The sequence below is a fragment of the Adiantum capillus-veneris genome, chromosome 4 (assembly GCF_014529385.1).
Source record: "Adiantum capillus-veneris isolate H3 chromosome 4, ASM1452938v2, whole genome shotgun sequence".
In the NCBI taxonomy this organism is placed as follows: domain Eukaryota; kingdom Viridiplantae; phylum Streptophyta; class Polypodiopsida; order Polypodiales; family Pteridaceae; genus Adiantum; species Adiantum capillus-veneris.
This window is the reverse complement of record NC_140934.1, coordinates 154,504,518-154,516,678: the sequence shown is the minus strand read 5'-3', so window position 1 is coordinate 154,516,678 and position 12,161 is coordinate 154,504,518. Positions and strand designations below refer to the sequence as shown.

General features: G+C 40.0%; 1 pseudogene; it reads right to left on the bottom strand.

Moving 5' to 3' along the window:
* The window catches only part of LOC147460186 (uncharacterized), a 24,548-nt pseudogene extending 12,387 nt beyond the window's left edge, over positions 1-12,161 (bottom strand).

The window sequence follows — 12,161 nt, the reverse complement described above, 5'->3', positions numbered from 1 at the left end:
CATTTTTTCCCTCTTTAGGAGGTTTTTTCCCCCGAGCATTGTATATATGCCCATCACTCTAAGGCTATCTATCTTTACATTGCACACTAAGTAACACACTCTCTATTGTGTGCCTTGAGCTTCCTTCGTCTTCTCCAAGCTGTGTGCGTTTCTCTGCAACCCTAATACCAATAGCAAATGGAACAAAATTGTCAGCATTTCAGTCCAAAGGACATTTCAGAGAAAATTCTGACAAATCTGCTAGCTTTGCACTCTATTCACTGAACAGGAGCCATGCAAGCAGTGGAGAGGTCCAAGAAGAAGCTCAACCAAAAGGAAAAGCTACAGGAACTACCCGCATATCAGTTGGATCCAGAATCAATCAAAGCTGCCAAGACATCATACCTCTCCAGAGAACAGCTAGAAGAGCATCACACTAGAGTCTTCCCTGGCAGATTCAAGATTGAAGAGGGCATCAGGTGGAGTTGCAACTCCTACCTAAGGAAGTCTATGATGTAGCCGCAAAGCCAGAGACTAAAGAGGCTAACCACAGGTTGGGACTCAGGGATTTCTACGAACAGGAGCCTTGCGGAGTGGATTTTCAAAAAGCTTACAAGCTTTTATCCACCATTAAAGAAGATGGAACTGCAAGGGAACAAGGTTGAAGTAGTGATAACAAAAGATATAGTGGCAGAGGCACTCAGACTGCCTACATAAGAAATGACCATGAGAGCAAGAGACAGAAAAACAACAGGAACATTTACCAAAGAGATAACCATGGCTACATCCACCGATTTAATTCACAAACAAGTGGAAGAGCCAACCCGCTTGTACCACCAGCACTTCCATTTTTTGGCAAAAAGGCCACCAAGGTACACTATGCCAAATCATGCTATGGCCACCACATTCACTCAAGTTCTCAAGTCGACAACAAGGCAACCAGTGGACCACACCCAGTACGTCCTGACCACTTTGAAGGGCACCAAGAAAGAGGCAAAATAACTTACTTGGGTGCACCAGAAGTCTTGACGAGGATAGCATACCATGCCATTGGCATGGCCGACAATCTACCACCTATTCCTGATCAAAACACCTGGATATTGGCAGACAATCCTCTCCAAGAGCTACAAGGTTAGGAAAAAGATCGTATAAATCCGATGAAGAGTCAGCTGGCAGCTCGCCGAAAAGGCACAGCAGCGAGAGCTTTGACAACGAGGAAAAGAGAGCTCGTAGAGAAGAAATGAAAAGAAAAGCTGTGGCCGCACACCAAGAAGAGCGCGCACAAAAACAAGCACGCTTTGAAAGAGAGAAACATGCCTACCAACACATTAGACAAGCACAAGGGAAGGACCCAAAGAAATGGGGGCCTGCTGGACTTAAAGGCCCAAGGACGAAGCATCATACAAGAAAAGAGGCCGAAGATCCGATAGAGAGTTTGGAGAAAATGTACCAAGAAGCAGAGGCCCTAAAGCTGAAGGAAGCCGAAGAAGCGGCTAGAAGAGCCAAAGAGGTGGAGGAACAAAGACAAGCCAAGGAGACGGCTAGAGAAGAAGCACAAGAGTAAGGATACGAATCTCCGAGACCCACCTCACCGCCTACAGAACAATAGGACCACCCAATGCCAAGCCCACCACCATCACCTGCGGGCAAAGACATCAATAAAGAAGCGGAACCTGAGAAAGCCAATGATTCTGAGTCCACCAAGGAAATAGAATCTACACAAGAGGCGGATTAGCAAGAGAAAGATAAAGATAACGAAGCAGAGCCAGAAAAAGAGTCTACCACTGCATAAGAGAAAGAACCCAAGCCAGAAAAGGAAGAAAGTCTGGCACCAGAAGAGACAACAAGATCTGAGCCAACACCCTCTATTGCAGCTTAACAGGAGAAGGATGGAACACCCTCTACTTCCACTCATCCAGAAACCAACGAGGCAACAAAGCCTTAGGATGACAAGGAAAATGACCAAACCTCTACCTCCACACAAGAAGAACCAGCAGCTACGACGCAACAGAAAGACACACATGAGGCTGCAGGCACATCTTAGTTGGCAAGACATGATGATTGGCATTCGAATGACAAACTTATACTGCAAGTAAACGAATATGCGAGGCAAATGCAAGACATGACAGAGAGACTCCGTTCAGCAGTACTAAACCGCAACACGAAGGCCAAAGAGCTTGAGATGGTGATCGACGCTCTCTAAGGAGAGTTAGAAGATAGGATGACTGTCATCACCAATCTTCAGAGGCAAATGCAAGAGATGAAAGCAGAAGCTGAACATCACCAGCTAGCTAGAGATATGCATCAAAAAGAAATGGAGGAGTTAGGTGATCTGCTCTCTAAACTATCGGATGCCTACAAAGCAAAAGACGCAGCTGACAGAAGTGACAAATGAACTTCTTACGACATCTCTGTCAGTTCAAAGAATTCAAGTGCAATTAGATGCTGCCAATGATTCTCTGCAATACTCTGAACAGAGAATAAATGATCAAGCAATCTTCTTACGGCAAATAAGAGAAAATCTAGCCGTGGCTTCGATCAAAGGGACTGACGGAGTATACAAGGCACTCGGAAAGAAGAACAAAGATCTTGAGTTGGAATTAAAGCTGGAACAATCACAGCGCAGGGACCTGGCACTAATACGGGTTCAGAGAGAAGAAGAGCTCCTAAAGGAAATAGCAGAGCTCAAGAGAGTTACGAACTCCTTAGAGATGGGAAACTAGACACGCAGGAAGAGGCAGGCACTTCAGAGCCGCCGCATATAGACATACCCTCGGTTTCATTTGCTGAGTTGACCATTCAGCAGGGATCGAGGGGGTTCTATTATATTAGGGCATGCTATAGTTCAAATCCCATCTGGTTTGGTCGAGCTGGCAGGCTGATACGGTTAGTTTTAGGTCGTAGGTCTTCGTACACTGCTTGGTTTCTAGGGCTTTAGACTAGCTATCGACTAGCTACCGGCCGTACAAAATGGATCATTGACGAGTAAAGAACTTACCCCTCATGTCTCGTGTGAGACGGCGCTGAAAATGGTCAGTTGTGAGCTCCAGAAAAGTCGCGTGGAAGAGGTCGAAATCTCTCTCTGCAAAGGCTCCAAGTGGAAATGAGGTGGTTTTAGCCTAGCTTGGATATCTATACCCGGACTTCCCGAACCAATTTTCCCCAGATTCCCCAGTTAGTCCTACTAGGCCATGAAATCTATGTTAGACTCAAAAATTTCCCTGATCGGATTCCTGTAGCTCATTCTGCAAGAATTTTGCAAAAGTAGGCTTGGCCGCCTAATTTAGGCTTCCCGCTTCCATCTTCTGATTTCATTGAAAATTATTGTGCTTGTCCGCCTTGTCTTTCTAATGATCATCGTGTCTTTTAGTTTTCCATATGAGCTTCCCTATTATTTATTATTACTTTTTGACCTGTTTATTTGAAAAAATCAAAGAAAATACCAAAATGCTCTAAAAAAGTAAAGTAAAAATCCAATCATTAAGAAAATCCATTGAAAAAAATAGCTTTATTGGTTTTTGTTGGAATTTTCTATTTTTAAGCCTCCTCATCAATAAAATGATGAAAAATATCAGAGCTCTAAGAGAGCTGTACGAGTAGAGGACAATGATTTTTTTCTTTTTTTAGTCTGGGTCACTTGTATAAGAGAATCTTATGTGAAATTGAGGGGGATTTGTTTTTGGTTGGGCGTCTAGCCATTATTTGTTGCGGATTGGAGGCTGTTGAGCCATGGAGTTGATGCAAAGGAGGGCTGCCAAGGTTGTGTTTGAGCTCGCTGAGGTGTGTGCTGGCTTGGAGCAGTGTTGTATATGGTGCCATTTTGAGCATATTGAAGCCATCTTGGCGATGTATTTGTGTTGATTCCCCCTTTCCCCTTCTCTTCTCCTCTTGTATGCCTGCGTTTTTTTGAGTGTGTGTTGACGGTGTGCCCTCGCAAGGTTGGTTGTGCAAAGACAAAAAAAGAGAGGTATTGTGTGTGTGGAAGGCAGTGAATTGAACAATGCAGAGTGATTGGGCTTCTTGTGGTGGTGTACTGCATGTGTGCATCATGCTGTGTGCAAATATTGGTTTACCTAGGAAATTGTATTGTGTTTGAAGGTGAAATTTAGTGGATTGGGGTGTTGTGTATATCTTGGTCTATAGAGTGTCATGCCAAGGGAAATCTTGGGGGTCAAGGATGAGGACAAGGGCTGGCTACCGGTGGGCAGGAAATCCTAGGTCAAGTGGCTTTTCAAAGGAAGGTTGGAAGGAGGATTCACTAAAGCAGCACACTAGAATTAAATCTAGCCTATTTTGGACAAAAGGGGTTGTGGACTCTTCATTTGCATGCGTTTTGCATGAACATGCAAACAAAGGGTTATGGAGAAGGAGCCACAGAGGGCCATGGGTACGAACCGTAATGAAAAGGGAAGAGATAACATCAACCTACCCCAAATCAAGCGTAAGTGAGCTCAACAAGGTCATGCTTGGGCAAGGAACCTTTCATGTCTCACGAGTGTGGGCCAGGGAGTAGCACGGAGAGGGGGCATCTTTCTCTTTCTCTCTCGCTCATTGCTATGCCTGTTGCCATAGTAATCAACCTTTTCTTTTCTCATTTGAATGCACTAAGGCCTTTGGACTTGGGAACATAAACTCAACCAGGGAGGGGTGCCAGCCCTCCTCCCCCCCCCCCCCCCCCCCCCCCCCCCCCCCCCCCCTTCTTTCACCCTCGACAGCCCCTCCCTCTAGCTCTTGTGCCCTTGTCTTCTTGCACCTTAAGGTAGGTGGCCTGAGAACCTAAGGCAATGAAGTTTGGCTGAATTTTTGCAAATTCAAAAAATATGCAGCGAATCAAAGTAGATTACAATTATTTAATGAGTTCGTGGTTGCACCTTGTCAATGACTACAAAAGAATTCAAGAGATTTAAGCGATGAACTTCCGGCTTGTAGACTGAAATCCTAACCACATGGTTGTGTGGGCTCTTAAGAAGGGAGGTTTTTGACAATTAGTACGGCTATGAATTTGACTTTCCAAATGCTTCATTTACAAACACTTCACGCAATAAAGCACTAGGGATGAAAGATTTTTACTGGTGGAGCATGACTCATATGGTATTTATTGCTTATTGGCAAATACAAAAGATTAGACACCCAAACCAGTGATTGACAAGGAAAATCGATGCATGTTATTTAAAAGGTATGCGGTAGTTTTTTAATTTGTTGACACATTTTTCATGAATATGCTCAACCGCTATGATATGCAATGGGTATGTGTGTTGCCGTGGAATTTTTTTGCATATATGTGACATTTAAGCCATCATGATACAAGCAAGGCTTGTAAAAGTGATTGTGAACAACAAAATTATGACAAAATTACTATTAGAAACAACAAACAAAGATGGGGTTAAAGACCACAATCAATCAATGGTTCTTGATCCGAAGTGATCATATGGCGAAGACAACAATTTGTAAGTTATTTAATTGTAGTCTTGCAAGTACAAGCAAGGCAATATTGTAGGTAAAGACAATACAGTAGTAGATATTCTATCAAGGGCAAGGTATGAAGAAGAGTCACATATGATTGATGAGGATGATGATGTGGGCACAAAGTTCTATTCCATATCTCATGTCAAAGGTAACTATGTATGTATGTCTAACCCACTTGAATTGTTCTTGAAAGAGCTTTATGAAGGTGATTGGCTTCTTATTGGAAGCTACCTGAGTACTCTAACAAAATAGGATGATTGGTCTAAACAAGAATTGAAGAGGATATACAGGAAATTATATGGGTAATTTTTGAGGGATGGTTACTTGTGGAAGCATCCTAAACAAAAGGGTGTTACACCACAAAGGGTTGTATGAAAAAAGGAGACTCAAGTAAAGCTCATGCAAAAGAGTCTATGAGTTGGACACAAGGGTGTTTGGGCAAGAATTGGTGTAAGGATATGTATAAAGAAGTATCTCAGTTTGTAGATTCATTTATAACTTGTTAAATGTATTTAAATGTATGGCATCCTGATGGGTTGCACCCTACATATCCACTAGCCATGCACTATAAATGGCTTGTGGATCCAGTCATAATTCCTTTAGGACTTTGGCAGATGAGATACTTGTTTCTTTCACAAGAGGATGTAACTAACTAGGTTGAAGGGAAAGAATTAAGAGAAAAAACTACAGAATTTGTATGCAAATTCCTTCTTGATAATGTGATTTTCCATTATGGTTGTGTGGGAAAGATCACTGCAGACAAAGGTGAACTAGATGCAAGGAAAGCAAGGGATTTATTTTGTTGATTTGGAATCAAGCTTTCCCTACTACAGACTACAACCCTGAAGGCATGGAAAGAGTGAAAGAGGAAATCCTCCTATTATCAAAGCTTTTCCCAAGGCTTGTCAAGGAAGAGTTGGTGAGTGGCCAGAAATGTTACCATATGCTTTATGAGCTGATCGTGCAACACATATCTCAGTAACTATCTATAAGCTTACGAAGCTGATGTATGGTCAAAAGCCAGTGATGCCAATTGAAGATACAATTCACACATGGAATGTACTACCTTGGCAAGAGGGTCTTAGCAGGGAAATATCCTTGCATTCTGTATAAGGCAGCTAGAGAGAAGACCTATAAACATTGAGGCTGCAAAAGAGTGACTAAAAAATGTAAGGTTGAAAAAAAAGGATTAATTTGATAAGAGACATCGACTCAGAGAAAAGAAATTCACAAAGCTGACTAGGTTTTAGTGTATGATAGTAGCCTTGATAACTAGCACACAATCATGAGTAAGCTCTAAAAAAGTTGGTTTGGACCGTATGTTGTAAAGCATGTGCATGAAAATGCTACTTACAGCTTGTTTGAACTAGATTGCACAGACGTAAAGGCTCCCACTACAAGGAAAAGGATCAAAGTGTTTAAGATAAGGGAAGACAGTGATCCAAAAGATGTTAAGAGGAAGAGCAAGACATAGGTGAAGATCAAAGTGAAGATTAAGTATTGGAATCTATTAATGAAGATGAAATCATGGAAGATCTACAAGGGAATTGAAACTGCACAAAATGAAATGTGGCACATACAAAGGATGTGAAGGTTTAGAGGGGGTGGATGTCGTGATGTGGTACATACATAATGGGAACGAATGCTAGGAGATTAATTTTGTGAACTTTTAGATACATGAGTATATTTCCCATAATGTACATATGCATATCTAAGTATAATAATAATCTTTCTATCTCATTCTATTATTTCTCTCAAGGATAACATATTCTTACTTTCTCGTTACTAAAGAATTATGGGAAAAAAGTTAATAGTTGTGCCTCTTTAACTTGGGAAAAAAAGCACTGGCTCTTTCCTTTGACTATTTCATTATCACCTCACACTCTAGCTAGATCCTATAGCTAGTGTGGTCTCCAATACATATATATTATGTGTATTTCTCATATTTTTGTTATATTTCTTTTTGATAGCTACTAGGAAGGTATTAGATCCTAGTGGGACATTAGCTTGAATAATTTTCAAAGATGCACCTATCTTAATCCATTATTGGAAGGATGATTACAAATTTTTATCAAGGAGCAGTGTCATTCTTTCATATTGCATGAGGTGTCCATTGGAATCAAATGGAAGTTTAGGCTAAGGGGACCAGAAGTAGACTTTTTCTTCCAGAAAGATACCCTAATTTGATGATTTGTTTACACATGGTTCCCATATGCTTCGAAAAAACATATAAAATAGGGATCATAGGTCATGAGCTGATTTTGATGCCCCCATTTTTATTTTTTTATTTGGAGCCAGGGTTAAGGAGATATGCTCAAAATGGTGGACCCAGTCTGCCCACAGCATGCAAGGACCACCCATTTCCAACTTTGCTAGCTCCTGTTCACACTGGCTCCTCTCTTTCTTGTCTTGGGGGTTCCCTTCACCTATAAAAGGGAATCTCTTCTTCCTTGAAAACCATTCATTAGAGAGTGGGAGGATTAATGCCTGATTGTACTTAGCCATAAACATAAGCCACAACCTACACTTTCTCCTTGAGGAAGACTAGCTAATCTTGTAAGCAATCCTTGTAAGTTCAACTCTAATAAAAGAAGGACTTGGATTTGGTGCATTATTCAAGGCTAGAAGCTCTCTCCATCAAATTGGTGAAAAAATCTTGAAGGGTTTATCAAACAATGTGTGTTTTGATTTGTGATTTTGTTGGTTTCTTTATGTTTTTCTTTTCATCTCTAGCCCAAACCTTATTCCTTTCTCTATTTACAAATCTATTCCACAACTTATCTATTATCCACTTCTAATTCTACATCCACTTTTACCTCTATCTCTACATCTATTTCTATCTCTATCCCTATCTCCATCTCTCTTGTTCCCTAATTACTAAAGGAATTCAAGCTACAACACTCTGTCAAAGCTATGATCAACCTTCTTGGAGAGGTATGCTAATGCACAAGGTGAGTATCCATATCCTTATACTCTCACAAATATCTGTCACTCTTAGAAGATCCTTCTCTCTATGAACTCTAGGTTCTCCTTGCTATAGCAAAATCTCTCCCCGTAGCATCCTTATTGCCTACGGGCAAGAATAGGGCTTGGGAGGGAACATTCTCTTCTCTTCACTTTTGTCACATCTACATTTTGCACATACTAGAAATCTCCTACATGAATAATCCACCTCATGTGAATTTCTATCGCTTCCACTCCGTGCAATCTGTTACAATTAATGTATGGATTAGCCATAAAATACACTTCCAACAATGTATAGTGTTTCTCTTTGACGAGAAAATCTCAATGAAATACTTCTTTCACTGGATCCCATCATACTACCCCTTCTAGACTATAACTTTTCTTTTGATGTAAGCGTAGTTACTTTGCTATGAACCGATAGAATTTGTACACAAAATTAATCCCAATCACTAGAAAAAACATATATATCATAGTAAGCACGAAACTACAGCTTCAAAGAACAATTTGTAGGTTGTTTGGTCGGTAGAGGCTGAATGCCATTAACTCATCTATTAAGCCTTTCATCCTACCCATGATAAGATATGACCAATGCCTTGACTTTTTCATCTTTGTGTTGTTTTGATTTTCTCTTTTGTGTTCTTTGTTTGTGTGTGCGAGTGCAAGAGATAGAGAATGTGGCTTCTTTGATTGCACTCCCTACCAAACTCTAGATTTCATGGCATCTATGGCATTACTCCTTTATATAGTTTTTGGAGTTACCTCAAATTCTCACAGCAAGAAGCCCGCTTCTTTCTTGGCGATACCGCAAACTTCTTGACAGCGGTACATACGTACCTTGCAATTATTCTTTTTTCTTTTCAATACAATGTACAATTTGGACTGAGGGGACTAGAGCCTATAAATGTACAACATTGTGATTGTACAATGCTCTCGTAGAGAGAGGTAACATAAGTCACATCTTAACCCACCTACCTTGTATGTCCCTTTTCTCGAGGCCATTTAAAGTTCCATTTTTGTCTTGACATGATTTTATTTTTTTTCCTTTCTAAAGATTTTCAGTGTTGTTTTTGATTCTGTTCTTTGTTTCCTTGCTTCTCATAGCTATGATGTATACATATCTTGTTTTCTCTAGGCACACTATATCAACTGAAAAAAATGCAGCTGAGATATTGACCACCAAATGTTGGTACAGGTTTGTGCATCTTGAAAGGGTCTAGAAATGTATGACCCTCAAACACTAGGCTTAAGATGTATGGTCAAACGATATACATAACCAACCACTGCTAATGTTGTCAGCTATGGTGAACTTGTTCACACAAGGCTGGTGATGATAAACACGTTGTTGGCAATGCCAACTTGTTGTATCCTTGTCTATCATAGGTGGCAACAGATATCATGGTGGCAACAAATAGCATTCCTTCTCAAAATATGACATGGATATTGTGTTTTTGATGTAGGAACTAAGGCTAAAAACCATGATTTTGATTGAATAAGCATGTGTCAGTGTCGTTGAAAAGTGGGGCACACAAGCAGTCTTCAAAAACACAATTTTTAAGAGGTGTTACAAAATGACCTATGTTCAATTGGTTAGAAGGATTGCCAGCTACGCTAACCTAGGCTAGCAATCTACACCTAGAAACACCTGGCCAAATAAACATCCAAGTCTCATATCCTTTCCTCAACTACAATTGGCTAAGTAAGCACTCCCTCCTGCATGCAAACTAGCTCATGCTGTTGACACAAACCATAATGCAGGAACGCATTGAAACCTCCTCAAAACTCTTGTAATGTAACTAGAGAGTATTGGGTGCATCCAATTACCAAATTTTACATCATGTGTAGCTATGTACACAAAATGAAACCTAATTTCAAACATATACATGACCTCCACAATCACAACCACCTTCACAAAAGAAAGTAGATATGTTTTCATAAATGTTGCCTCTTCTCCATCCACAACAAAGCTTCCGACGTTTTTCGATACAAAATCTTCTTTTAGCTACAAGTTTCACGTTGCAACACAATGAGCACTTGAAAAATAATCTTTTTCAATCAGTCTAAGACTTCATGTGGAAATACAAAAGCTCTTATTGCAAAACAAGTACTTGAATGTTGTTATCAAGGAGTGCTAAGATCCCTTTCTCTGAATTTTTCATCTAGTCAAGCATTGCATCATACACTGGTTGTTACATATGTTGTCCATACACCACTTCAATGACTAGACACGACCATTGACCTACTTCCTTTCAAAGCCATTGACTCATCTTAGAAGTATCCCACTATCCAAAATCTAACCACCATTATTAGCTTTACACACCAATAAAGAAGTCCACATGTCGGGTGTGCAATGTTATGCAAAGTATCACACTGAGCTAGTAACAAGTTACAATATATACTCATTGAGACATATGAGAGTTTCATTATTAAAAAACGAGTACATTGAATAATTGATTAAATTGTACACCATATTGCAATTTCAAAGATCGAACAACCAAAAAGATAAGTAGACCTCTCTTTTGAAAGTATCTAGGGGTTTTCACTAAGTAAAAAATCTATGGAGCTATACATCGACCACTTGATAAAAGAATGCATCCAAATGATCCCATCAGAGAAATTGCACTACCTTTAGAATGTGTGGAGCTAAACATTGGCCAGTAACATTGTGTTCTCATTTCAAATTATAATCTTCCTACCATCTAGCTGGAAGAAAAAGTGTACATGTGAGTTGGGCATAATGAGAGTAATCTCTTGTCCAATGTTAGACAATGGCCAATCATCCTCTATTTGCAACATAAATGGCTCGTCTCGTGTATCTTGATTGATACTATTCCATTGGACATTCAACATTTTCCATTGTTGATACTTAAACACCATGCAAAGGGTTTGTCGTCCATTGAAATATTTGCAAAGAATAAGTAAAAAGAAAACAATAAGCCAAACTAGCACACACCAATCAAAACATCCTTCTCTTACCTGAAACAACATCCTTTAAAGAGGCCTAACATTCTATCATTTCAAGGTCTGATGACGTCTTGCAATTCCACTTCTTTCTAAAAGGTCTTACATAGCCATTCATCACTCATATTTTTCAATATGTAAGTGTAGCAAGTGCGGTGTAGTCCGACGCATGATTTGAAAATGTGCACAAAAGTAACAACTGGGATAAACCAATTCCAATGTACATTTCTAGATCCTGTGTTGGGCTTCATTGCATTGAGTATATCCATAGAGTATGTAAAATTGAAGAGCTACATGTTGGCCACTCTAGACTTTCTAGCTTTGGTACAAGCAAGGGTTCTAAAGTTCCATACTAATCTCTACCCTTGGGAAAAATGTATTTAAAACTATAAAGGAAGATTGCTTCATCTGCAAGTTGTCTTGGAGATTTTCCTTCACGAAGAAGCTTACCTATTTGAGCATGGAGCACATGCAATACTCCTGTGAAGCATTCAATTTTTTTCTATTCATGGTTGTTAGAAGGATAAAGCATTGCACATAACAAATGAGTGTAGTAGATCAGCATTAGAGAGAACCCAAAATACTCAATGTGTGGCATGTGGCGTTGCAGCTGCACTTCAAGGGGCACATAAATATCTTTATGTAAGAATACATGTTGCACAAATGCTTCATTGACGAATTTGCAATCCGATTTGGCATAATCTAAAAGCAAGTATCCTTCCCTTCCAATGCTTTGTTAGATCATACACATCTCAAGCACATACCTTAAGTACCCCTTTTTTGCTTGGGTGCAT